At 35.6% G+C, this 27,066-nt stretch overlaps 1 protein-coding gene and 1 long non-coding RNA gene across 2 annotated transcripts in view; one reads left to right on the top strand and one right to left on the bottom strand.

Moving 5' to 3' along the window:
* Positions 1–27,066, top strand: part of OLFM3 (olfactomedin 3) — a 180,303-nt gene that overhangs the window by 108,982 nt on the left and 44,255 nt on the right. The gene's annotated exons all lie outside the window — the stretch shown is intronic.
* Positions 9,807–15,015, bottom strand: LOC129145220 (uncharacterized). Its single transcript, XR_008550445.1, has 3 exons — positions 14,987–15,015; positions 10,986–11,206; positions 9,807–9,852 (listed from the first exon to the last, which is right to left on the bottom strand). It is a non-coding gene; the product is annotated as an uncharacterized LOC129145220 (long non-coding RNA).

Genomic DNA, 27,066 nt, shown 5'->3' with positions numbered 1-27,066 from the left:
TTGCAGACACTTCTATTTTTAAAAGGTGAAAAGAAAGCTGTAATTTTCATTTTTGAAAACAAATCCCCTTTAAGGAAAAGTATAGCACTTACTTCAAGCAGACATATATTTAATACAGCTGAATGAACTACAGAATAAGAAACTTTGTTGAAAGACCTAAAATTACAAAATCACCCAGAACTCTGTATTTATCAGACGAATATTCCCAAATATAATGTAACTTCATTTGACTTTTCTTTGAGTCCCTTCAAGGTGAAACTCTGCAAATAGGACATTTGATGCACTTGCCTCCCCCTTGGTCTACACTTTAGATGATTAGCTTTACTGATGCACTGAAGGAGATAAAATAAAGTAATGAGTGGCTTCTACAGCATTTGTTGGAATAAGCTTCTTCTACCCCAAATCTCTGCAACATGGGACACAGTGACACCACACCATTCTCTCCACATTCCATCCATAATCATTTTTCTTTTTATTTTTTACATCATCGTTCAATTTTAAACTATGTTTGCTTTCTCCCACCCCCTCAGGTATAGTCCCCATAGAATTTCCTCCACAGGGCCTCCCTGGTGGCGCAGCGGGTTGAGTGCAGTGCTGTGAAGCTGTCTGCAGCCTCTGCAGTGTGGGTTCGATTCCCAGACGGCCGGGGAGATACCCACATGGCACGGCAGACCTCTCCTGTCCTGCCCGCTGCTCCCCTCAGCAGTGTATTTCAGTCAGTCTGCCTCTTCTACTCCTCACTCTGTCCCTGGTGAATTCTCTCACCCTCCCGTGCCTCTGGCCTATACCCCAGTTCTTGTGTGCATAAATAAATCTTTAAAAAAAAGAATTTCCTCCACCAATTCACCATGCACCATCACCACAGTCCCCTGTGCTCCTCCCTCCCTCCCTCTGATCCCTCTCCCTCCTCCTCCCCTGCAGGATGTCTCTGATTTATGATTGTCTGTTTTTGTTTTGTCATGTTTTGTAGTTACTATTTTTTTACACTTATGCAATAAATGACTGGATCAAGAAGATGTGGTATATATGTACAATGAAATACTATTCAGCAATCAAAAAGATAAACTCATGCCATTCACAGCAATGTGGATGGAACTAAAAGGAATTATTCTCAGTGAAATAAGACAGTAGGAAAAAGAAAAATATTGGATGGTTTCACTTACAGGAGGAAGATAGGGGAACCATAATCATCACTTTTGTTTTCATTCTGCTGTTTCTCTGGTGCTCATCCACTCAGTTTAGTGAAGATGGTAAAAATGAATCTCTCCCAACAAATTTTCAAATCTACAGTTCAAAATCTGCATATGTGTTATATCCCAATACATCCTGAGCCATCTAGCCTTCTGAATACAACTGCAAGTGGCTGTAAATATGCATTTGTTTTACTTTTGTTGTTCCTTAATGATATCTATGGAGATTTTTGCTGTTTAATTTAAACACACTAAATTTTTCAGCTATTTTTAAATGTCTATTCTAGGGCTTGTGCCTATTTATAGCTTGTCAGACTTTCAGATCTGGCTGCTGATGGTTTATCCTTCTGCAGAAGATTAAAACCAAATCCACTCAAATGTTTTATTCAAGTTACTGTGAGTTAGAATACAAGAAAACTAACCTTATTAAAATTCTGTGTGCAGTAAAAGTAGATTATGGTCTGGGGCTATCTTATGAAACAAAATATTTGTACTTTAATTCTTATACTGCTCTTTCTCTGTTTGAATATAAAAAAATTATATGCATTTCTTTATTCTATTCAGAAACAAGTAACATGCTCCTAAAATATATTGATTTTATGCATCAGTAAAAAAGCATTTAATTACATCAGGTGCTTAGTACTATCTTTTCCAGGATTAAGATGGTGGGGGAAAGTCCTCAAAAAGTTTGGTGAACTGATAAATATAGAAATAAGAAATTATAAAATAATATGACTGCACCCTAGCCAAGTAGAATAAGAGATATAAAATAAAGAACAAGTGTTTCTCAGAAGGCCATAGGAAGGGGGAATAGTGGGTAATTTATCAGCAGCACTCAGGAAAATTTTTTATTACATTTTCTTATGTGTATTCCCACAGCATCTAGGGAAAGGAAAGCTCCCAGCCTAAGAGTATTTAAAAAAAAATAAATAAATAAACAAAATCCTTCCCTAGGTAACTCTGATCTTTGTGAGTTTCACCTCTACTGGGAACTACTGTAAGAAAGACACACACACACACACACACACACACCCTAAGCGTGCTTGAAGGTCAAAGTTGAAAAACCTTCAGAAAGATCTAACTCAAATCTGACTTAAATTTTTAAGACTTAAGACATAAATCCAGTCAAAAAATGGGCAGAAGAGCTAGAAAGAAACTTCTCTGAAGAGGAAATGCAAATGGCCAACAGGCATATGAAAAAATATTCAACATCACTTGTAATCAGGGAAATGCAAATCAAAACTACCATGAGATACCATCTTACACCAGTGAGAATGGCACATATTAAAAAAAACTAGCAACAACAAATGTTGGTGAGGGTGTGGAGAAAAAGGAACTCTCCTGCATTGCTGGTGGGAGTGCAAACTGGTCCAACCACTATGGAGAGCTGTGTGGAGATTGCTTGACCTACTAAACATAGAGCTTCCATATGATCCAGCAATTCCACTCCTAGGTATTTACCCAAAGGACACAGAAACATCAATTCCAAAGAGCACCTGCACCCCCATGTTTATAGCAGCACTGTTTATAATAGCTAAGCTTTGGAAACAACCCAAATGCCCAAAAATAGATGACTGGACTAAGAAGCTGTGGTACATATACACCATGGAATATTACTCAGCATTCAAAAAAGATAAACACATGCAATTTGCAGCAACATGGATGGCGCTGGAAGGGATCATGCTCAGCGAAATAAGCCAGAAAGAAAAAGAAAAATACTGGATGGTCTCACTCATAGCAGGAATCTAGAAAACTTAAATAAGGGACCAGGAAAAAGAATAACTATAAGAAAGAAAATATCAAAATCAACAAACTATGAACCAGAGACACTCTATGGAGGGTGGAGGTGGGGAAAAGGAGGGATAGGGATTAAAATAAGGGGGTTGTAATTGTATGGGGAATATAAAAATAAAATTAAAATAAAAAAGAATTTATTTGTTAATAACTCTTAAATATTCATAATCTTTATATATTCTTCCTGTATAAAAAAGATATAAATCCACTAACATGCTACAAAAAGGAACTAGAGTCTAAGGACACAGAGGAACTGGAATCTTAGTAACTGGGGCAAACCTCACACTGTAGTGTATAAGAATGAAGTACGAAAAATAGTAGGAAAATTGAGTAGGGACTTCATACAATTTATGAGGAGCTGGAAATCTTGTACTGGTATGGTAAGACAACTGTGTTGACTCTAGCTAATTCAAACACGAGTAATTTCACACACACACACTACTCTCAGTGATGCCAGTGAGGAAATATGAGAATTCTGAGATTGTCACAGTGTACTATAGCTGAAACCCTTTGTGAAAGAGGATAGTGAGGAAGGAAGATGAACACAATGTTGCTGGTGAATGACAGAAGACTTTTAAGGCAATGAGCAACATTTCTGGAACTGCTGATACCTCTGAAATCTTTATTTATATTATTGCATTATAAAATTATAGGAGTTTGTGGTGTGTATCTTTAAAAATCAACATGTGTATATACTACATTACATTCATGAATAAAAGTATAAATCTACCCTTTACCAAACCATTGTGCCCTTTTACCTGACTAAGGAATAGAGGTAATATCCATACTATGTTGGGAAGGTGAAGCAATTGTTTTATAATAGACCAAATAAAAATTTCATGATAATCCACTGACTACATTTCCTGAGATTATTTACCCAAAAATATAAAAACAATATTAATATTGGTAACAGCTAGTATGTCTTAATATTAATATATCTCAGAGACTAGGCTGGCATTTTAGTTGATCAATTATTGCATAAAAATCCCAACAACAGCTTTATCCATAAATGCTAGTATTATAAAGGTGAGCCAGCTGAGGTACACTCACATCTGATTGTCTCTACACATTAGTTCCTTCTCAGAGTTTACTGATGGATAGGATAAATAAATTAACACTTTTTCAAGGAAGAAAATATTACCTAACATAAAATAACTGGGGAATCTAGTATAGATTTCTTTATAATATAATATACCTTTATATATATCATAGATCATATCTCTTTGTATATCATATAAACATTCTATTTATAATCTAGGTTAGATTCCTTTTATCCACATGTGTGGCTGTCAGAACAGTGTCAGGATATTTTGGTAGCACTCTCCATGGGTGCTAAGACCACTGCCATAGTTTTTATATTAAAAATCTAGACTATCAATTTTAGGCTAATGATGGTAGCAAAAACACTTTAGTTTTAAATCACAAAAGAAATTATCAGTAACTATAATCTTCATGTTGGAAGAATCAGGCTCATATTTTTTGCTATCTTACTATATTCAGAGTGTTTTTAACCTCAATGGATCTCCAATAGTTTTTTTTATTAAAATAGGTACAACAAAAGAAACGAACCTTAAAATTGTACTGTAAAGTCTGGGTAATACAACTGATAATTAGGACTTATAAATGAAAGTGCTGGTTTGGAGGGACTGTCATACTGCTGTCCCCATGGACAGTATGAGGTGACACCCAGGAAATAACCACCACCACGTGAGCAAAGAGCCAACTGCCTGAATTTCAAATTCATCAAATTCATCTAACTTCATTAAAATGCAATATTCTTGCTTGTTCTCTCTCAGAGAAACACATAGTAAAGCCAAATAAATATGGTAAATCACATACACACATAAAACTTAAAATTAATGAAACTATATTCCAGTACTGAGCCATGTTTATTTATAAAAAAATTCAAATATTTGAATAAATGATAAGTGATCATTACATATAACATTTCAATGATTACCTAATTTGTAAAAATGTAATGCAAAATGCATATATAAAATGTTAACATAAATAGATGAATGCTTATTTGCATAATTTACTGAGTTTATTTTAAGTACTATTAAATGTTCTTTAATTCCTCAAGTTATTTTATAGCTTTCTTAAAAAATTATATTAGCCAGATTTCAAAGTGCAGGTTGCATTGCTAGTATACTATAATATTTAACAAACATAATTTTATGAAGTTAAACATTTAAATTAAGGTACTAATCACTGTGAGCAAAAGGACATCATATTATGTATTTTAAAATTGCATTATATATTGACTCAACACACAAATTACAGTATTTGAATAATGACATTGAAAGTATTTTATGTGCTAAAATAGAAACAGAATAGGGGCCTCCCTGGTGGTGCAGGTGGTTAAGCGCAGAACTGTGAAGCTGTCCATAGCCTCTACAGTGCCAGTTCCATCCCCATCGGCCTCAGAGCAACCCACATGGCGAGGCAGACCTCTCCTGTCTCACCCGCTGCTCCCCTCAACAGTATTTCATCAGTCTGTCTGCTCTCTTTCCCACTCTGTCTCTGGTGAATCCTCTCACACTCCCACACATCTGGCCTGTACCCCAGCTCTTGTATAAATAAAAAAAAATAAATCTTTAAAAAAAAAACCAGAATATAACAAAGAAATAATACTCAATTTAATGCCAGCACAAAAATACATTTTAAGGGCCTCCCCTGGTGGCACAGGCAGTTGAGTGCCGCACTGTGAAGCCATCCACAGCCTGCAGCGCCAGTTCGATCCCGGCTGGCCCGCGAGGGTCTCACATTGTGCAGCAGACCTCTCCTGCTGCTCCCGCTGCTCCCCTCAGCAGTGTATTTCATCAGTCTGCCTGTTCTGTTCCCCGTTCTGGCTCTGGTGAATTCTCTCACTCTCCCACGCTTCTGACTGTACCCAGTGCTTGTATAAATGAATAAATAAATCTTAAAAAAAAATACATTTTAAGGCAAATCAATGATTTTACTAAGATAAAAGAAAAAAGTACTGTGCTTTTTTCTTCCAAGAGAAATTACATTTTTAAAGTAGAAATAATTGTATTATATTCATTTGTATTTGCCAAACATGAATGGTGTTTCCTAAAATATAGTTGGATGATGAAACCATTTTCTTGGAATTACAGACATTTTATTTCATATTACTATACTTTAAATATACATATGAATGGTCATTACTCTTCTGGACTTTGATAGATTCTTCCAGCTGATGAAATACGATTGTCTTTTTCCCTTTAATATACATATGGAATTGTAAACAGCTGAGCTACATATTATATATCTCTGATAAAGATTTTCACCAAATAAACATTCCACCAACTAGAAATGTTTTATGAACTCTTAAAGACTTTAATAAAACCTTTTTAATTTTCTTTTTAAGAGAAAATCTAGTAGAGTGAAATGTTTCAGAGTGGCATAGCTTTAACCTAGTAGTCCTTGAACTTGCCGATTCTGAGTCAATTTGAGTGCTACTAGCCCCGAACTACAGGCACCATGGCTTTTGTCTCCCAGGATTTGTGCAGACTGCTATTTTATGGGCTATTAGATATGCCAGAATAGATACTAATGGTTTCTGAGTAAGAAGTTGATACATGGTACTATTATAACAAAACCCTACTGAACGACCTGTCACTGCTCTCAAAAAATTAATATGCCTTTTACCTTCTATAATCATATCCTTTCACATATAGAATACTATCAAAATCTTGGAGGATTGACCAGAATATAAAATTACATTTAAAAAATCTTATAAAAGAAGATGCAAAGGCCTAGGGCTCTGCAGCATCGATTAAATTCCACATTGGGCATGTTCTAGTAAATAGATTTGCTTTGGCAGATATAAAGACTGAAAAGGTACAGATATAGTGGGAAGTAATAGTGACTTTGAAAGTAAGCTCCCTAAATTGAAAATATCATTAGATGCCCCCATGATGGTGTCTTTCTACATCAACCTCCTCTTAAGATTGGCTTATGTCGCCTGCTCCAACCAGAGACACTGCTGAGAAATCAGCCTGTGGAAGAAGGCTCCAAAGGTTTAGAATTGGAGCAGGGAAAATGGAATAAACAAGAAGAAACCACACAGAAAGTCAATGGAAAAACGGTTCCAGAAACTAAGGAGACAGAAATACTAATCAACTTTGGAGATCTGGGACCAGAAAACAAGATCATGTTAAATAAGACTGAGTAGAACAGGTTAGCAGGAAGTCACTGAGATGGTGACAGAAATGCATGAATCCTGAGAAATTGTTTTTATGACCAAACTCTGTATGTGGTAATATGAGTTTCTTACAATTCCTGGAAAAGAAAAATTTCATCAATCGAGTCATCAATTTATCACAATCACTTCATCTTATTAGCACTCACGTTGAGGGGGACTGCAAATGTGCAAGCTGGAAGAGCTATAGTGAGATTCAAAAGCCCCCAGCCCCCAAAGCCCCCCAAAACCACATTCCTCAGCCAGTTCTGGCTGAAGCAGTATGTATCACCCTGCAAATAAAATGTAAAATATACATTCTTAAGGAAAATATCATTTTTTCACAGAAGTCCAGCACTACAAATCAAGAAGGGTTATAGGAAAATGAGTTCTATCAGGTCTTTCAACCCTATATAATTTGTTAGAGAACTAACAAAAATAATATAACTGTGTCAGTTTTAAAATAGCTTAGATTCTAATAATAAGGAAACATGTCAGGAAATGTAGGATTTTAACTTTCAAGAAATTTTGAAGGTAGCCAGATGGAAGGGTTGGAGGGATCTATTGAGATTTTTGAGTTACAGAGACAAGAGGCTCATGGGGAGAATCAATGCAAAGGAGATAAAGTACATGTCACAAGAAGTCAGGAAAAATGACATTAGGTGAAGAATCATTGTGTAAAATACTATATAGCTCTGCAGTTTCCTGATTTCATCTGCTATTTTTCGTGCAAAATATTAATGATTTGTGGGAAAAGGTGAATGAATTCACATTATAGAGAAATAATTGCCCAATTAACTAATTATGTATGAAATAATTCAATAAGTTTGAGTTTATTAGGAGGTTAATAGGGGACAGAACTGAGTTTGAACTTAAAATTCAAAGTCTTAAAGTAAGAGAAGAGGCCTGAGTTATGTCTCAGCTGTTCTTGCTGAGTCTCCATACGCTTCTGAAGCAGCAACTTGATTAGAGATTCAAAATGTTAGATTCCAAAATTCTCTGTAGATGTCAACATTATTTGAGAAACCTTGACATATGACTCTTCAGTGAGATTTAAAAATACAATATATTATACTGTGGACTGATGAGAAAATTTTAACCGAATTCATCAGTGAGAGGGGTGTGTGTGTGTGTGTGTGTATTGAACTTCATATGATTTTATATATTTTGTACTTATGATTTTGGGTTGTTTTATATATATATATTGTATATATATAAATATATATATAATCAAAAATGCAAAATTACCATGTTCTCTGCAACTTGACTTTAAGAAATACCATTTGTTGGATTAGAGTGGAAAATGTGGGGGGTTTTGTCAGTTAGAATTGTCATTCCTTAAGGAAAAAATAATATATTTAAGTTGTGATAATGTTCATTTGTTTAATAAACTCTTTTACTTTTCTCTGATCTAGGTTGATCAAAACAACCCAGAGTATTTCAGAGTGTACATTGTAAAGATAATAGTAATATGGACCAGTGTCAGATAAGAAGACCCAGAAAGGCAGAGGTCCAGTAGATATGCCATCAGATGAAGAGTAAAAACTTCTAGGCATATTCTTTTTGGAAAAAGACAAGTCTAGGGAGCTTTATATTAAAGAGCCATTAGGTAACAAAAGTAGACTTCTTGGTTGATACATCAGAAGCACAAATAGGACAGCAAACATTAAATGAGTATAACAGGGACTTGTGATTGAAAATGTTCACTATCAAAGCATCTAATTGCATAGGATTGATTTTACTAACACTGAAAATATCTGAGTTGAAAAAAATCAATGTTTCAAGGATGTTACAAAGTGCATTTCAATATTGACTTAAATCTGGATATGATGACCTTTGAGTTATATTATTATATGATTAAACTTTTGTTCCTAACCATCTGGGAATAGCATGTATATTACGATGATGCTTCCCCATGCTTGTTTCATTATATCAGTGTTTCTGTAATTTGACTGCACCTCAAAAATCAGGAGCTTTTGATTGGCTCAATTTTATAACCTACCAGTAAAGTTCTGGCTAGGACACTGTACAACACAGTCATCTTACTGGAATAAATTTTGTGATAAGAGCAGCATTACCAGGCACTTTCCTTATGCATATCTTTGTAGTTGGCCATATGTACTTGAATGCATGAGTGTGAGAGGGGGAGAGTAGGAACAGAACTAGGTGTTTAGGTAATATTGATTTTCCTCTGCCTTCTTATGTGACTTAAGCTGCATTCTTCTATCAGAAATAAATTCACTGGAGGAGGGTCCCACATGGCGCGCAGACCTCTCCTGCAGCCCGCTGCTCCCCTCAGCAGTGTACTTCGGTCCTTCTGCCTGCTCTGCTCCCCGCTCTGGCTCTGGTGAATTCTCTCACCCTCCCGCGCTTCTGACTGTACCCAGTGCATGTATAAACAAAACAAACAAATAAATAAATAAGTAAAACATGCGTCTATATAAAAAAAAAAAAAAAAAAAAAAAAAAAAAATTTAAAAAAAAAAAAAAAAATTTTAAAAAAAAAAAAAAAAAAAAAAAAAAAAGAAATAAATTCAAACATGGCATTAAAAAAATCAGGAGCTTTTTGTAAAGTATCAAATATATTGTTCCACTTCTAGACCTTTGAATGGTATTTCTGGTGAAGTGTGGCCAGAAAGTCTGTATTTTCAAAGGACAACAGGTGCATGCAGCATCCAGACCCCTGTCAAAAATATAGGATTCCTAAGGTTAAGACAATGAATTACATACCTTTACTAGCTGGTTAGGTTTTCAAAATTTTGCTTTTTGATGACTAAAGACTAGATACTTTAGCTCAACAATCAACTTTATTATGGGAAGGTCCATTTGTGAAAGTACATTTAAGCAAATGCAAGTACTAGCAAAACTAACAGTAAAGTAGTAACTGCTTACAGTAAAGGTATTTGGCACTTCATATATTTGTCTAATTTTATTAATGCCAGCCTAAGAGATCAACCCGGACACATTGCTTTTTTGTCATTTCACTGAAGGATGTAGTGCCAAGATTCTCTGTTCTCTGAAATCACAGACTATCAGAAACTTAGCTATTTGAAATCAGATCACTTAACAATGAAATAGTCCACGCTTATCTGGAGAATTTGAGTCACACTGACACTGAGAAGCAGTTTCCATTTTTTAGGGCAGCTGCAAAACTTCAGATAATGGTTTTTGGACAGAATGTTCAACATTTGTCTTAACTGTATAGTTCTTAAGGGAACAGAACCCAGAGTCCATTTCTCAACTCCAGCCTGATGTTAACTCCTTTACTTTAGAGTCTGACTCTTTTTTTGGCATTATCAAAATTCTGTACCACTTAAATAATGTCTAAACTCCATCCTTTCCCTAAGTTCTATTTTTAACCTGGCCTCTTCCTGTGCTTGGTGTAATGCAACATGGTTCCTCTGATATGCAATCTCTCTTGATGTGACAAATGAGTAAGCCCAAAATTTCTGGATTATATGTATGTCCTTAGCATTCTTTATCAAATGAACTTCATCGGTAGATAACATAATCATTAATTTAAAGGTTATTAAAATTAGGTTGGGGAAGGACTTACTCAGAATCACATAGTAAGTGACAGAACTGGGTCTCCGCCCAGATCCTTAGGATTTCAAAGTCAATGCTCTTACCACTAAGCACACAGAATCAGAGAATTAGAGCTGAAAAGGAAACTGAGGCATGCCATTCTCCTAACTTTAAAATGGAAAATTACAACTACAATCCAAGTATTCTACCTCCAAACTCACCATCACAGCATTATATTTTGTTTTCATTCAGCTGTCAACTTTTCAGATCTTTGGTTTTTCTTGTACCTACCTTTGACCCACTGTGTTCATGGGACTTTTGGAGTTCTTTGGAGTGTTCATTAGACTAACACTGGCAACTGCAAATGTTATCCAGAACTCCAGATATTTCCTGATTATCCTTTTCTTGACAGATAAGTTTGTAATCACAGCAAACTAACACGTTTGGAATTTTTCACAGCTGCTGAAACATAATGCACCAATTGTCCAGGATATAGATAATAGGTTGCTTCCCTAAAATAAGAAAGTTATGTAAAAACATCATCCTCTTTTCCCTTTTCTACCTTCATCCCAAAAATCAAAGTACATGGGGACCATCTGTTCTAAGTCTTTAGTCAAGTCTGAGTTATCTAAGTATGCGTTCACCAAATCCTGCTGTCATGAAGCGGAGTAAGGCAGCTATAGCTATCAAAACTCAGAAAGATCCACGAATTTGAACACCTACTTAATGAATCCCCTAAAATATCCTAACAGTGGTATCCATGTTGAGCCACCTTGAGATTTTGGATATTTCATCTATTGCTCTCAATGCAAATATAATGGAAAGTAGTCAAAATCTTGCAAGACACCTAAGTTCATGAAATTGCTGGAAGAGTTATAAAAGAACTGTTCTTTCAAGTGCAAAGGGGTTTTTAAAGAGGAGCTGGCAGGTTTATACTCCAACAATTGGAGAGAAATTATGGAATGGGCTCTTCAAAAGACAATAATGGTAATATCAAAGGAATAAGAGGGATAAAGAGAGGTTCTGAAAAATTTAAGGCAGTCCTTAAAGTTTGGGAAAAGCACATTTCTTTAGGATTGTGCTATGAAACCCAACGATCAGTTTTAAAAATAATCACATAAATACATACACACTTCACCTATTCTTTGTTCGTGCTGAATTAATGCACAGCTGCAAATATAATCTCACAATTAAAAGATAATTTGTTTTGTGTTGATATTTCACAATGCAAAATTTCAACTAGAACTTTTTTAAACTTCTAAGAAATTTTAGGACCCATTTAATGTGATGTAGAGGCAGGATGGGCTCAGAGCAGGTTTTCTGATCCAGCAGATGGGTAAAGGAGAGTCCTGGAGCCCTCAGTGGCTTTCTCAGGCTTTTATTGAGCTGTACATGTAATATGGCAAACAGGTACACAGCCAACAGGCCTCTAAGCCCCCGGCAAGTCTTCACTCTGGGCTACTCTGGCTTCTATCTCCCCTTCTCTCTCCTGCCTCTCTCCTCTCTTTCTTCTCCTGCTTCTCTTCTCTTGTTGACTATCTCAAATACTCCCCCCATGGCCCACAGAAGTGAACAAGACAATTTGCAACAATATAACAACTGCAGGTGCCCCATCAGGCAGGGCAATCCTAGTGGTGGGAGGGCAGAAAAGCCTGGAAAACCATTTACCCTACACATGGATTAATTTTAAAAGTCTGTTGTCTGTTAACAATTGTCTCCTGGTGGTGTGAACACCTTTCTTCGTAAGAAACATGGATGTGTTTGGGAATCCTCATTCTCACTTTCCTTACAATGCTCATTGTTTTTTCTTTCCTTGGTTTGTTTGTGCCTCCTCCATCTTGTCCAAACACATGGGCCTTCACTTAGTTTTACCCTCTCTAAGTTGACTTTGGTGGACACTTCTAATCAAGTATGGTCTATAGGCCACTCATGTTTCATCTAGGTACTTGGCAAAAATGCAGGATCTCAAGCTCTGCCCTCAATTCTCAAGTTAAATTTACATTTTAACAAGATCCCCCAATGATTCATATGTACCTTAATGTTTAAGAATGTTTACGAAGCAGGTTCTCAAGCACTTTTTCTATAATATTGTGTTTTGTTAAATTTAAAGGTCACTCTTGGATTCTTTCTTACCTCCACATCTAATAATTATGAAGTTCTGTGTAGAATGTCTAGCCCATGTCTTATCCTTTATCTAGCTTTCTCCTAATTCCTATTGTTAGGGGGAAAGGATGTCCTGAGCGAATTCCACACAGGCTTTGTGGATGCCACCCCCACTCCATCAAGACACTGGGAACTACCAATCCCATGATCCTCAAAGGGAAGTTGCGAGGACCTAAGGGTGGAGTTAAGCAGCCATTTTCTCTGTTTGTAAATAAAACCAGCCATAATAGTGGGGTCAGGGCTCAATTGGCTCATGCTCTTGGCCAGGCAGGTTTGGTCTCAGCAGGTGACGGGATTCCAGGTTGGCAGAATGGGTAGGACACATTTAAGATTTTATCTCCCTCTTTTCTCCCTGAGTTGTACATTTCCTCATTTCTCTTTCCCTTATAAATAAACCTTTGTTAACCTTTTGTGTGTACCTGCAGTGTAAGTCCCTTTTAAGTGCATGGGTGAGGACCCACAGTCAGGCAACCCATTTTAGAGGGGTTTGCCCTGTAACACTATCAGCATACCAAGATAGCTCCTAATTGTTTTTCCAGTATCATTCACCACCTTAGTATTTTTTGCATCTTTCCTGAATGGTCGTCCTCTTAATCACAAGCAAGAATGGTATCACCCCCTTCCCTGCAAGCTAATCTCCCTGACATGTCACATACCTGCTGGTCTCTGATACATCTAGAACCCTTCCCCCTCTTTATCATGCTCTCTTCACTGGCCCCACTGTATGCTACTTAGAGCTCTCTAAATAACACGTCATCTCTCAGACCTCCATTATACATTTTCATAAGTTGTCCACAGGGCAGAATGTCCTTTCCTTCCTGATTTATTTAGAAAATTCTACTAAGTCCAAATAAATCCTCTGTCCCCTGAAGTTTTTTCTTGCCATCCACAAAGAATTAATTGCTAACCTGTTTATGTCCCACTGTATTTTGTATATACTACATAAAATATTACATTAAAATTGTTACAGGTTTATTCTCCATTGTTTCTGCCAGTGCCTCACTAGAATATGAGATCTTGAATGAATTTTATTAATCTTTGTTCTCCAGCATTCAGTATCTACCTTATAGAATATAATCAATAAATCACTGTTCCATGCATAAATGATTTACCACAAATTAAGTCTTGTTTCTCAAATAATTCTAAATGTAATTTTACATAAAAATGTTAACTAACATATATCTATTTTGATAGAAATTAATAAACACATTGTTGAAAGGAAAAACATGAGAGGAAATTTATTTTTATAACTGACATAATTATGAATAAATCCTAGAAGGCTATTAATGAGGTTCAAATGAATGATATGCCACCATTATTGAACAGTAGGTATAACTGTCCCCAGTTTTATACCCAATAACTTGTTGAAACCTTATGAATAGCAGTAAGAGGTAAATTATAGTCTAAGCATGCATGCTTGAATGTTACAAGGAAACTAACTTTGTTTTAAGTAGTATTAAATGAATCAAAATAAAACACCCAAATATGAAGTGCAGTGCATTGTAATTATCTGTGCTAAAATTGCAGTCACATAGCTTAGGCAAAAATTACAAATAGGGGGGCCTCCCTGGTGGCACAAAGGGTTAAGCACAGCACTGTGAAGCTGTCCGCAGCCTCTGAAGCATGAGTTCAATCCCTAGCCAGCCAATGAGCTACCCACATGGCACAGCAGACCTCTACTGACTCACCCACTGCTCCCCTCAGCAGTGTATTTCAGTCAGTCTGCCTGTTCTGTTCCCCGCTCTGTCTCTGATGAATCCTCTCACCCCCCAGCACCTCTGCTCTGTACCCCAGTTCTTGTATGCATAAATAAATCTTTAAAAGAAAAATTACAAATAGGGGATACATCAGAATCAGATAGGGAGTCCTTATAAACCATATTCCAATACTACTTCAGTGCAGGAGACCTAGAAAGAGTCAATTAGGCTTGATGAAAGTGAAAAAGAGAGAGGAAGGAGGGAAAAAAGGAAAGGAGACAGAGCTAGGAAAGGAAAACGAATGGAAAAGAGAAAGAAAGGTGGAAAGAGAGAGAAGGAAAAAGCATAGAGGGAAAATGCATTGTAATGACAATCCGCTTGTAATAGCGGCAAATATCTTAACACCTCTCAGGTTAGAATGTATCTACAGACCTTTGTGCAGAGACTGGATAAGAAGTTTTTATGCCGGAATTAAGATTTTTGTCACATACTTTGTGACTCTGATTATGTGTAGATTCTAGAATTTAAATGGCCCCTTGTTGACAGATGCATGTAATTCTGAATACTATTTTCTTGATTATGCAAGGTCCTTTAAGAGCTCTGATATTTCTGTTTGTCTTCCTACCTTCTCAAGGAAAATGCTGTTTTCATAATAATGTTCATTTCCTTTTCACAGTCTCTTTACACGCAGTAGCCCTATATTATGGCTTGGGTAAATATCATGATTTCATTTTATTAATCAAAAAATGTCAAAAGGTAAAGTACTAGGACAAAAGATGCATACAGACAAAGGAAGGGCTGAAGCTCTATGATTTGAAGCAAAAGCCCAAATTCCTTAAAACTGAAAGTTTATTTTGTTGCCAATTGTAAATTACATTGCCATTTACCCCAAGTGAGTCAGAAATTGGGAATTAAGAGCTGAACTTCTAAAAGTAGCACAAGTACTATCTTTTTCCAATGAAGTCTTTCCAGACCATTTCACTACATGATGTTAATATCCCCTTCTTTACACTTTCATGTATCCCTATATTTATAAGATTCGAACAATGCATCTCAAATGTATATAATTGATTCTATTATGCTACCTTCCAAGATTGATAAATTACTCAAAAGATGAGGCTACAGTATATTAATCTTGCAAATTTCAGTATAGTACAGTTCCTGACCCAAAGAATGCAATTAATAAATGTTTAATGCCTTTAAAGGTCAATGAGAGAATAATAGCATATTTCTCCTTGTAGTTCCCCGACAACAGAAAGTAACACATAATTAAGCTGGAAAACATGGAGAACAAAAAAATATTGAGAAAAAATCAATTACTTAAAAGCAAGAGACCTTCTTTGTCTCTATATATTTTTTCTTTATCTACCCATTGCCTAATTAATATATCTATATCATTGTACTCCTTTAAGTATTCACAAAGAAAGCTGTTTCAACATCACTTTATTTGTGCTGTCCTAAAACTGTTATATCAATGAAACAGAACTGAGATCCAGAAATAAAACCACATAGATATGGGCAACTGAGTCACCACATAAAGAAGCCAAGAGAATGCAATGGATCATGGAAAGTTTTTCCAATAAATGATGTTGGGAAAACTGGATTTTCACATGAAAATGAAATTAAACTACTACTTCACACCACATTCAAAAATTAATTCAAAATGAATTAAAAACTTGCATGTAAGACCTAAAAAAATGCATATAAGGCAACATAGGTGATCTGCTCCTTGACATCAACCACAGAGATGCATTTGGTGACCCACTTCACAAGGGAAACAAAAGCAAAAATTTAAAAAATGGGAATACAGGAAACTAAAAAACTTCTGTACAGCAAAGGAAACTACCATCAAAATGAGAAGGCAAACTCTGAATGGAGGAAGATATTTGCAAATCACACATCACCAATATCTAATACACACACACACACACACACACACTCACATATATATATACACACACATATATATAAAGAACTCACAAAACTAAACTATTTTAAAATGGCATCTAAAAAAGGCTAGTACTTCTTAATTACAATGAAACAAAAAAGGATAAGGGAATGAAGTAATGAGTTTAGACAGTTTCATATAAAGGCACTTGTTTGAATGACCTAGTCTTCATTGTTTTCCTGATGTCCTTTTATAAAACTGCATAATTCTCATGACATATTCAATGAAAAAATACATATGAATTGTTTCAAATCCAGATTTTTAGACATTTACATTGAACCATTTTTGTCTGCCTGGAGTTTTGAAATCACAAAACAACCTTGACTACATGTACTGATGAGTGGACAGAGCTGCGAGTATAACTAATGTCATTACATAAAAATTAACTGCAGGTCTCCTGCCACTTATGTGGATTTAAAAAAGAAAAAGACTACAAATGTAATCTTCTTTCATGCTTTGATGTCTGAGGTTATTTATTACCACCACATTTTTGGTTCCTGCTAAACATACATTTCAAATTACATGAGGGAGATAGGTTTTATGAAACAACTTTCAACAACTTTTCAGAAAATTGCACATTTGAAGATCCAATTTTATTCTTTCATGCTACCACTAAAACAGTCCCCTTTCTGATCACCAGTAATTTCCCCACCTCTTTGAAATTTCTCTTCCTAAACAATTTCTTCCAGCAAAGTTTTGGAAATGATTTAACACTTTAGTTTGTCCTAGTGAGGTGGGTGAATTAGAAAAATTTGAAAATAGATTCCAAAGAAAATGAAGCTGGTACTGAACACTTACCCGAGTCAATGTCTCCCTGGTGAGAACTTTGCTCAGTCACATTCAGAGATAAACTCAACAAATGAAGACATGTTACTTTTAATATCTGTGCTCGGCTTTAAACATTTATCTATCAAGAACATACAATGACTAAACTATAATGCTTTACCCAAGTAATCCTAATTATTTGAAAAACATAAAATGTGACATTAATATTTGCTATAATGTTTTGAGGGTGTGTGTGTATATGTGTGTGTAATAGTTAAAACCATACTTAGAATACTTGACTATTAGAGTTCAAATATTGCCTTGCCATTTATGACCTGTGTGACCTCAGCTGACTTAACTAACCTCTCAGTGCCTCAGTTCCTGATCTATAAGCTGGTTAAGTAACAATACTGATTTCATTGGATTTGTATGAGGATTAAACAAGTTCAAACAAGTAAAGTTCTTAGAAATCTTAAAACAGTGTCGGAAAGGCAGATTTTCATAGGCTGTTATTCAAGGATTGCCTGTGGAATTAGTGTTATTTTCTATCCTATTCTAGAATATTCTTAGCATTCAATCCCTAAGCACCAACCACATTAGAAGATGAATACTTTGCATTTTCAAAATTCTTAAGTAAAAGCTTTTATATTAGCGATTCACCCCAAAGTTTGATGAAATTTTTTTTCCCACTTACAATTTCCTCTCTTTTTTCTTCCATTTTTTACACCAGAATAATGTTGCTCAATGTCCACTGACAACTCCTTGTTTGTCAGGTCTTGTGATAAATGCTTTATATGTATCCATGTATTTCATCTTCACAAATACCTACAGAATTAGGTTCTCTTATCCCCAATTTACACAAGGAGAAACTGAGGCAATGGATGGTCACACAGATGGCAGTCTTGTAGTATCAGATGAGAGAGTAGTGAGGAATCTGTGTGAATGCCAGAACAGAAGCCAAGTGTGGCACTATATTATAAAAGGAGCTATATAGGAAGTTGAGTTTAATAGCATCATTTCCCAGTTGCAGGACCTAAGCAGGGTAGTGTTACACTCAGGCAAAATCCCAACTTTCCTTTATTGTTTGAGGGTACCTCTGTTGCCCCACCGTGCATCTTCCTTTTCTTTAGCTTAATCCTGGATTTACATTTTCCTACTTCTTCAATTTTAAGTAGAAAGTCAGAGGGAAAAACATGTTTGCCCTAAATATATTCCTCCCACACACATCCATTTTTCTCCTTTGAAGTAGCAACAACAGCTGCCAACAGAGGATCCCCCGGGGCTTATGGACCATCAGTCAGCTTCACAGATGAAGGCAAAGATGAGAAGACAGAAATCCCTCCTTTAAAGAACTTTGCTAATGTTTTTCACTCTAACTTCACTTTCCTTAGTGAACACTTTTAAGACAACCCTGAAACCTCAAGGCAAGAATGGCAAAGCAGTGAATCCTCAGAGTTAATCGTAGTCCCTAATTGATTGTCAAGAGCCATGGGAACTGGAGATAGGGTGAATGAACACTCAGGTGTCAAGCTTCCCTAACTGATTTTTTAAAGATTTATTTATTTATGAATACAAGAACTGGGGTACAGGCCAGAAAGGGTTGGGGGAGAGGACTCACCAGAGTCAGAGTTGGGAGCAGAACAGGCAGACTGACTGAAATACAATGCTGAGGGGAGCAGCAGGAGAGTCAGGAGAGGTATGCTGCACCATGTGGGTCACCTCCCTGGCCAGGGATCGAACTCATGCTGCACTGGCTGCGAATAGCTTTGTAACCCCTTGTGCCACCTGGGAGGCCCTCTAATTGATTTTTTAAAATTCATCCTTTCCATAGCCCACACTCTCTTCTAGCTTCCTTGTGTAATTAGAGGCAAACATTATTCAAAGGCAATAAGAAGATTGGTTCCATATTTATTTGTAGATCCAGGTACTTGAGGCTTACAAAGAAAAGATAGAACAAGAGTTGGAAGCAATACTTCTTGGCTTAGACCAAAAGTACTTGCACTCCAATTCTGAAATTAGAAAGGAAAAAGTATTCTAATTATAAGCACAATCATTCAATATTTTATACTATCCTTTCAACTCCATGAATTATCCATATATATATCCATATACATACAATACTCCATAGATATCCATGAAGCACACATAAAAACATACATGAAAAGTGTAATCTACTACATTTACTCATATTGCAAAGAAAGTTCTATTGTAATTTGCACTGAAAATGGTCTACTTTTTAAACTGAAGGCAGGTAAGGAACAAAACAGTAACATTCATATTTATTTATTCACTATTTAATAAATATATATTAAGATCCTAGGCACTTTGTAGGCATTCCAGAGAACAAAACAGGCAATAACCCTGTCTTTATCTAGTTGATAACACAGAATTAGTAAGATGAATATATAGGATGCCAACTTACAATACATTCTAAGAAGAAAAAAGTAAAGTGGCAAAGGACAATATGAAGTAACCAGAGAAAGAGAGTAAAAATTTGAGATGGTTTGGTCAGAAATGACCTGAAGAGAAGGCAATCTTTGAATTCAACAATATAGACAGTACCAAGTTATTTAGGAGATTAGAATTCCATCAGAGAAGAGCAAGTCCAAGATTCCTGAAATGGAAGATCACTTTGCATCTCGGAGGAACTGTTAGGTCACAGAGCTTCCAGTGAAGGTAAAAAAGGAGAAAGCTATATGAGATCAGAGAGATAAGAGGAACTCAGTTTATACAAAACTTTACCATTCATGCTTTGACTTTTTGAGTGAGATAATCTATTAAAGAATTTTAGGCAGGAGTATAATATAATCTGACATATGTTAACAGGATCAATTTGCTTGGAAAGTTCAAAGTGCATTAAAATTATAATAGGTCAATATTTGGTAGCTTTTATAATTCAGATGTGAGAGAATGGTGACTTGGAGTCAAGTACTGGCAGTAGGGATATGAAAAACTATTGAATGCTGAATGTATTTTGACTATAAGATCTGCTGATAGAATTGATGGATGTGGGGGAAAAAACAGTTAAAGATAAAACCTAACTTTTTGACTTGACTAAATGAACTATGGAATTAAAATGGGCGACTCTAAAATGCCTGCATGTATATGGTCTTTTATTTGTGTTTTTTCCCTCATGTTTTGTTTTATTTGTTGGAGATCGGAGAGGCTTATAAAGAGATCATTTTTTAACATGTTCAATTTAAGATGTCTATTAAACATCCAAGTGGAGATGTCAAGTAGATAATTGGATATGCAGGTTTGAAATGATAGAAGAGGTCTGTGAGGAAGAAATGAATTTAAGAGTCATTAGCATATAGATGAGGAAGAATCAACAAAAGAGACTGAGAAAGACAGGTCAGAAAGTTGGAGGAAAACTAGATGAAGGTGGTATCCTGGAAGCTAAGTGAAGAAATTATTTCAATGAAAAGAAAGTAAATCCTGATGAATATTGCTAATAGGTCAAGAAAGTAGATGACTACAAATTGACTGCTAGTTTTAGAAATGTGGTGTCATTACTAACCTTGATTAAAGTAGCACTGGTGGAGTGCGAAAGTGTGTACAAAAGCTTGATTAGAAAAGGTGAAACTGAAAATGCATGAATGGAAACAATATGTTCAAGAATATATGCTGTAAAGGCATGGTGAAAATAGAAGAGATGGGGCGTGAGTAGGATCAAGAAAGTGTTATTTTTTTTTGCATTTAAAATAAGAGGCATAAGGGTTTGTTATTATGCTGGGAAAGATCCATTAAAGAAGGAAGATTATTGATTTAGAAAGAAAGTGAAAAATTAAGAAAGTGGTCTGGGAGTAGTTTCACTATAGAGCACTATATAGCAGGTAGGCCAAGAATGGCAGAGTGACCATCACCTGGGAGATGGTTGAGATGCAAACTATTAGGACCTCTAATAGAGCTAAAAAGTCAGACTCTTAGAGTGGGGATCTAGAAGTCTGGGTCTTAATAGGCTTTACAGGTAATTCTTATGTGTGACAGTCTGAAAGGTACTGATTACAGGGCCGTGATTGACCTTACCTACAAACACAATTTATTTGTGGCACAGGAGAGAAGTTTGACTATGTAAGCAGAAGTGAAGTAGGTAGGGGCCTCCCCGGTGGCGCAGCGGTTGAGCATTGGATGAGAAGCTTCCCGGAGCTTCTACAATACCGGGTTCGATACCCAGCCACCAGGCGAGGGGCCCACATGGCGCGCAGACCTCTCCTGCCACCCGCTGCTCCCCTCAGCAGTGTACTTCGTCAGTCTGCCTGCTCTGCTCTACTCTCTGCTCTGCCTCTGGTGAGTTCTCTCACCCTCCCACACTTCTGACTGTGCCCAGTGCTTGTATAAATAAATAAAATAAAATCTTTAAAAAAAAAATAAGTGAAGTAAGTAGGTAAATATATCAGTGGTTCCAACCTTATGAAGTGATCCTGTAATTGCTTCATCTACTCTGTGAAAAAGAAAGCAAGAACATCAGCCCTTTTTTCTACTTCAGATTGGACTACTTCATTTTGAGATTCAGAATGACTTCATGTTACCTAGATATTATATTACTCGCTTTACTCACTCTAGATAAGTTGAAAGCATATATGCCAAGCCCAACTCAGTTACCCTGTGCAACACAATAAAACTTCCTACCTTTTCAGGGCATACTATTCCTTAGTTGATCTACTTTGATGGCCTGTCCCAATAATATCATTTCTTACCAAAGATGGGGCTGCCATCGATGGAGCATCTGACATGTTATGGGCAATTTCAAACCCAGTCTCTCATTCAGACTTTCAAATAATATTTCCATATATATACATTTATCCCTTATTTTACAAGTGGGAAAATAGAGACTCAAAGAAACAAACAGCCAATCTAGAAAAGACAATAAACAAGTGTTGGTGAGGATACAAAGAAAAGGAAACCTTCATACATTGTTGGTGGGAATGTAAATTGGTACAGTCAATGTGGAAAACAGTATGACAATTCCTCCAAATTAAAAGTGAAAATACCACATTACACTTCTGGGTATTTATTGAAAGAATACAAAAGTACTAATTCAAGAAGATATATCCACTCCTATGTTTACTGCAGAACTATTTAAAATAGTTAAGGTCTGGAAACAACCTAAGTGCCCATTGATGGAAGAATGAAAAGAACACGCATACATATAGGAATATTACAGTTTTTTTAAAAGATTTATTTTTATTTATACCAGAACTGGGGTACAGGCCAGAGACACGGGAGGGTGAGAGGATTCACCAGAGACAGAGCAGGGAGCAGAACAGGCAGACGATGGAAAGCACTGCTGAGGGGAGCAGTGGGTGAGACAGGAGAGGTATGCCATGCCATGTGGACATCTCCCCAGACCGCCTGGAAATCGAACCAGCGCTGCAGAGGCTGCAGACAGCTTCACAGCACTGCGTTCAACTTGCTGCGCCACTGGGGAGGCCCAGGAATATTACAGTTATTATAAAAACAGAATTACTCCTATTTGTGACAACATGGATGTACCTAAAGGGTATTATGCTAAGTGAAATAAGCCAGGGTAAAACTGGTAATGGGGTCAGTTGTATTATGCAGATGGAGATGAATTTTAGTGGTGTTCATGATGTAGTATATATGTATGTTGAATTAAAATGTACACATGAAACTTATATGAGATAAACCAATATTACTATAATAAAAATTTATTTAAAAGTTTACTGTTTTGAATGTTTTCTTTTTTATTTCACTCTTTATTGTGGTAACACTACTTTACAACACTGTATATGATTAGGAGAAACAAGTCACACATCCTTGGGTGTATGTCACCACACCACATGTACCACCAAAGCAAACAGTCTTTTATCATACATCACTGGACTTCTGTTCTCACCCCTACCTTGTCCACCCCCCCCACCCCCATAGCTTCAATTTTATTGTCATAGTTCAAGGGTTTGGTTTGGCTTAGCTTTTTCAGTCCTCTATTTTGTTTATCAATATACTACATATGAATGAAATCATTTAGTATTTATCTTTCTCCTGACTTATTTTACTTAGCACAATTGTCTTCAGTTCCATCTATGTTGTTGCAAATGGCAAGAACTCATCTTCTTTTATAACTGAGTAGTATTCTATCATGTCCATATATCACATCTTCTTAATCCTTGGTAGAACACACTAGTCAAACAATCTGGCTCTGGGTTTTGGGGGAGACTTGATTACGGTTTCAACTTACTGCTTGTAATTAGTTTGTTCAGATTTTCTACTTCTTCCTGATACAGTCTTGGAAGGTTGTATCCTTCTAAGAATGTGTACCTTTCTTCCAGATTTTGCAATTTTTTGATATAAAATCCTCTGTATTTTTGAGATGTCTGCTATAACTTCTTTCAATTCTGATTTGATTTATTAGCGTTTTCTCCCTTTTTTTCTTATTGAGTCTATCTAAAGATTTGTCTATTTTTTTTCAAAGAACCAGTTTTTGGTTTCCCTGATCTCTTGGACTGTTTTTTTTGTTTGTTTGTTTGTTTGTTTGTTTGTTTGTTTTTACTTATTTTTCATACATTTCTACTCTAATTTTTATTATTTTTTCCTTTGCTGGCTTTGGTTTCATTTCTTCTTCTTTTTTTAGCTCTATACCTTAAAGTGTAATGTTAGATTGTTTATTTGAGCTCTTTTTTATTTCTTGTATATGCCTCTCTTATTATGTACTTCACTTTTAGTAAAGATTTTGCTCTATCCCATATGTTCTGGTAGGTTGTGTCTTCATTTTTATTTGTCTCCTGGTATTTTAATTTCTTTTCTTGGAAAACAATCCTCCAAACACATGGAAACCCTCCAAAAAGCATGGACAGCCATATTTATATCAGATAAAATAAATTTCCAACTATGAAAGTTAACAAAACATGGACAGACATTATATAATGATTAAGGAATGAATATGGCAAGAAGACATAATATCCATCAATTTATATGCACCAAAGGAGCACTAAAATATATAAGATTATGATTAACAAACCTAAAAACAAACATCGGTTGCAATATAATAGTACTTAGGGACTTCAAACCCTATTTATATCATGGACAGGTCACCTAAACAGAAAATCAACAAGGAAACATTCCCTAAATAAGGATTAGACCAGACAGACCACTAAACATTTATAGGGTACTACACCTCAAAAAAGCTGATCACATTCTGTATTTAAATGTTAAAATAACAAAATGATCACAGCTACTGCTTCAATATAAAGAAGAATGTATAGGAAATACATATAGGCAGTCAAATCTAGAAATTATCTTGAATTAAAATCTAAGCAAAATTGTGGGAAGTTTTAAGACTGAGTATTTCTAAATTAGTCATTTGGTCCTTATGTAGGACACGTTATTTTTACTTCGCCATTATGGTTATTTGGTCTTGTAAAGTAACTCTCCTCTGAACTTCATGTGTGAGTGTTTTGCCATCCAGGGACTCTCTCTCCCACAGGCAGCCTGTGGTAGGTGATAATCAACCTAACCTTCTCCCTGCAGTTATACTTCCACTTGTATTTTTTATCCTGATAAACAATATTAACTATCAAACCCCAAAGGTAGAAATTCCTTCAGGTAATTTTCTCTCCCTCAGTTCTCATATTTAATCAATCACCTAACACTATCCATTCTGCCTTAAATCTTTATGGACTCCATTCTTCTGAATCCCTTTGAACGCTTCTTATTCCTGGACCTTACCATCTTTTGCATTAACTATGAGAATATGCCTTAAGTTACCTGTTTTGATTTCCCTCAAACACACACACACACATACCCCAATCTATCCCAATCTATTTTGTATAATAAAAATGCCAAAGTAATAATTTGAAATAAAAAAAAGACTTCACCACTTTGCTTATAAGCTTTGGGTGACATAAAAATAAACACCAAACATCTTTGGATGATCTTGAAGCTCTGGGAAATAGTCATTGCTAGTATCACAACTCTCATCTCTGCCCCCTTATTCCATTGTCATTCACACTACTATAAGCTTGAGGGACTTACATAATCATTTTTTTTTTTTTGGTACTGAACACAGGTTGTTACTTCTACATACAAAAACAACCTCCCCCATTTGCAAACTAGAACTCGGTTTCTAAAAAGAAAATGATTATGATAATCACTTCACTAAATTATGAGAACACAGCAAACTATTTAGCTCTGTACAAATTGTAGCTATTTTTATTTCCCACAACTAATAATCATTATGATTTGAGCTTTTCTACTTCAATGTTGCCATTTAAACCTGTTCTAAAAACAACACATTATAGTTTTATGGTGTTCATAAACATCATCAAATAATAAACTTTCACTATTGTTCTCTTTCAGTTCTTTAGTGTAGTTATTTGCATTTCTGGGAAACTGCAAGAAGCATCCCATTTGTATTGTATTTTTATTTCCTCCTTTCTTTTTAATTTGCAAATAAGAGTACTGGTTTCCCCTGACATTAAATCCTATAGCCTTCTAAAGATGCTATTATTTTGTTGACTAATAGTTCATTAATAAGTATAATTACCACCTGTCACATTGCATCTTAATTATCCAGTAATTGCATGTATAATAGTTTTCAATTTTGGAAATTAAGCTCTTGAAAAGACAGTTCTCCCTCCTTCCCCCTTCTTTATTAAAGTCAGAGTTTCAAGTGTATTTTTCAAACAATTAAATTTGTAAATCCGCCTTTTTTTATTATTGCCACATTTGTGGTGCTAATGTAAAATTTCACAGTTTCTTCTATAAATGATGTTACTCAGTGTTAAATTGAATAAATAAATGGCTGTGCCTTTATCCTTACTGGTTTCTCATATGACAGATTTTTTTTTAAAGAGAAAATAAGTAATATTGGTTTTTCAGGTCCTAGAAAAAAATAGGAATTAACTGGAAAAATTTCACTATATACTGAAGGACAAAAGTCTTGATTGCAAGCTAAATAAATGCAAGTACGATTTGAGTATTCTCCCAGTATTCACCCCAGGTTAAAGATTCTTATGAGGATAAAGGGCACACATGCCTTTACAAATATATATCTCTTCAGTTTTATTAGAGACAATTTCTTTGTTCTCCTTGCAGGACTATTTAAGAAAAATATCTGTCATTAGCTGGAAAATTCCAGATACAAACCATTTCAGAGTTCTCCTAATTAATCAATATGTTTCCTTTTTATAACAGATTCCTTTTCATCTAATTTTCATTGTCATATTTCCTTTCATGTCTCTCTACATTTTTATTTTAAACCACATATATTACAGAAGACAATAGCCTCTGATTTATTTAATTTAGGACCAGAGATTTGTATGTGGGAAATTTACATTATTTATTAAAATAATATAATAAACTTTCCCATAAGCCCTAAATCCAATATACACATTTGCCAATGAAATAAGAAGCAAATTATTGAATTTTAAAGTTTGAAGGGGCTTGGAGAACAGAGTCCAACAAACTGGAGTCAAAGATTTTTAATTTACTGATCAGTCATGTAACTAACCAGAAGAGAACTAGACCCTCAGAATTCCTGACTCCAAGCCCTATGTTCTTGTCCAGTAAGTCACAGACTTTGGGTATCACTGTCATTCCTTAAAAGAAGGAAACAAAGTTCAAAGAATTTGCCCTGTGCCTGAGCAGCTATGAAGCACTCATTCTCAAAATTGAGAACAATATGAAATTTCTACAACTGAAACTGTTCTCTGCCATTCTGTTTATCTACAGGTAGGTAAGATACCTAGGTTAACATTCTCCACAGGCAGTAGCTTTAATCCTTAACTATTTTTTTAGAGGCAACAATGCTAATTTTAGAAGACTGTTTTTTAAAAAA

Source organism: Talpa occidentalis, unplaced genomic scaffold, assembly GCF_014898055.3.
Source record: "Talpa occidentalis isolate TD23 unplaced genomic scaffold, MPIMG_talOcc4v2.1 talOcc4.9, whole genome shotgun sequence".
Taxonomy (NCBI): domain Eukaryota; kingdom Metazoa; phylum Chordata; class Mammalia; order Eulipotyphla; family Talpidae; genus Talpa; species Talpa occidentalis.
This window is presented reverse-complemented; position numbering and strand designations above follow the sequence as displayed.